The sequence below is a fragment of the Lepisosteus oculatus genome, unplaced genomic scaffold, assembly GCF_040954835.1.
Source record: "Lepisosteus oculatus isolate fLepOcu1 unplaced genomic scaffold, fLepOcu1.hap2 HAP2_SCAFFOLD_50, whole genome shotgun sequence".
NCBI classification, from domain to species: domain Eukaryota; kingdom Metazoa; phylum Chordata; class Actinopteri; order Semionotiformes; family Lepisosteidae; genus Lepisosteus; species Lepisosteus oculatus.
Window position 1 is genome coordinate 246,841 of NW_027168042.1, and position 2,420 is coordinate 249,260.

Here is a 2,420-nt window from a genome sequence, read left to right on the forward strand (position 1 = left end):
ACAACTTTGACTTTTCTGTGGGTCCAATGAAAATAAGTTTTTTAACTTATTCTTTGTTACAGTTTTCGAAAGTTTAAAGACATTCACTGAGTTGACGATAAAGGAAAAGTTTCATCTTTCACCTCTTGGAAGGTAGGCCGGTCAGAGGTACAATATATGTCTTCATGTCTTCATCCTCCATGTTTGTAACTACAGGTTTCACAGTGTTGAGCTAAGACACAAAAACACCTACAAATGGCAGATCCAAATGTATAAACCTGGGCTGAAAAAGTGTGTACAGTATATACTCTGTGTAGGTCTGATAAAAGTATTCGAGTCAAAGTGTCATATGGATACAAATTCTCATGATTTTGTATTGTGTGTTTTTTCTCTGTTCTGCTTTATTGAAAGAATTCAGATGCTCTTCCTGAAACTTACCTTAGCTGATTCTTCAGCTAAACCAGACAGACTTCTGAAATTCTCAAATATTATCAAATCTTGTTGGTGCAGAGGTGGTGGAGCCCATTACCAACGGACTCACAGCTGAAATTGCTGTGAAAAGGGCTTCTACCAAATATTAACATGTGGGTGAAAATGTATACAATTGTAATATTTCCTTTTTTCCCTTTGAACGTATAGCATATGTGGTGTGAGAAGGAGGTCCTCATTTAATTGCATGAAACTCTGGCACTGGCGCAACAAACTGAACAAAGTTCAAGGGGGTATACGCTTTCTGTAGACACTTTATTTCCTCTTTTTCCATACTCTAAGAAATGATTTGGGAAACCTGTGGGACACTGGAGGTCATTATACATGAGCCTCTTTCTGCACCATTTAAGCCATTGAAACCTAGTTGCCTTGTTACAAGGTCTAATATTACAGTAGGTGTGGTTTCCGTTTCCTAATTTCTGAGAATGATCAAATTGGGGAATAAGATGTAAGGAATACCACTCTTGCACTTCTAAGAAAAGACTATCTCATATGAAACTCGCTATAGAAAGACATCTTGTTGAAAAATTCTTTATTTTTTGTCATTTCTAAAGAAAAACATTCATCAAGTCCTTCACAAATGTTTTGTTTGTGACTTTCTCTGTTGTTCCCTTTCACACTCAACTGAACTATGTGTTTACATCAAACATTTCACTTAGGTGTGTGGGTTAACACAAACCCATATTGTATGAAACATTCAGTTTTTCATTCAAGTTTTTTCTAACAATTGCATCCATGCTAGGACTACAGTAAACAACACTTTTTACTAAAGTAAATCAAATTGTTCATTAAACAAGACACATTGTTTTAAATGTATGCAATATGACGACACTAAAAACAACACTGAAACTTTTCATTGAAAAACTGGACGAGATTGTGCATATTCAATGGATTTCTCCTGGTGCCTTTTTTCATCAGTCTTTTCATATTCTTGTTCTCTACTCAGGTGTCTCCTGTTCCTTTGGTGATGTCTGCTGTACACACATGGTATCATACACTTGAGCAAAGTGTGATACCACCGTTTGTTCTTCTCCTAAAATAAAGATGAACATTGACAAAAGTCAGAAGCACTCTTTTCTTTGACAGACGAACAAAACAATGCAAGAATAACCATACTCTCTGTTCCTTACTCATTTCTACCTACCTGTTTGACCACTTTGTCTGCTTCAGTCAGGACAGGGTTTTGGGGCTGACTCTGAGCAATCTGAGAAGAGCTCTCTGTGATCTTCTCCCCTACAGTGGCTACATTGTACTCTGTTTGAAATCCAGGTATCGCCTCCGGTAAGTTCCTCGGTCCTTTTTGGGACTTGAAAGGGTAGAATCATTTTGTGACTACATTTCCTTGTCATGCACTGATATGTTCTGGTTTGTGTTCGATTACTGCAGGCGTTCAAGTACTTTCTTTTTGTTCTAGATTGGCAGTGTTTGAGATGGTAGGAACTTGTCATATTCTCAACTCTGAATGCTCTGTAAACATACTATTTTAGCAATTCTTAGAAATCTGAAAGCAGTGTTACCTGTATCATTTTTTGTCTTGGTAGTAGTATTGCAGCTCCAACATCAGCACTTAAATAATGGTTTGTGATGTTACTTGTCCTTGGAGTTAGTATACTCCTGAGAAGTCAAGAGAAATCTTACGTAAGCATTAATTATGTTTCACCTTTGAAAGCAAAGTACGTGTCAAGTACTTTGAAGGGATTTGTTGATACTTTTAAGCACTTTCGTTGATTATTATTATCCTTCAATTAGTTATTACAAGTCCAACATTCTCTACATGATCTCACTCCATATTTAGAATGTGGGAATACAGTTGTTTTAAGGAAATGCCACTGAATAGATAGTAGCTGCATTCTACAAAGATGAATTTGCTAATTAATCAGTCAGGGACACAGCTTATACTTCAGTAGTCTTAGATCATGTAATGATGATTATTGTACTTTATAACTAGCAAA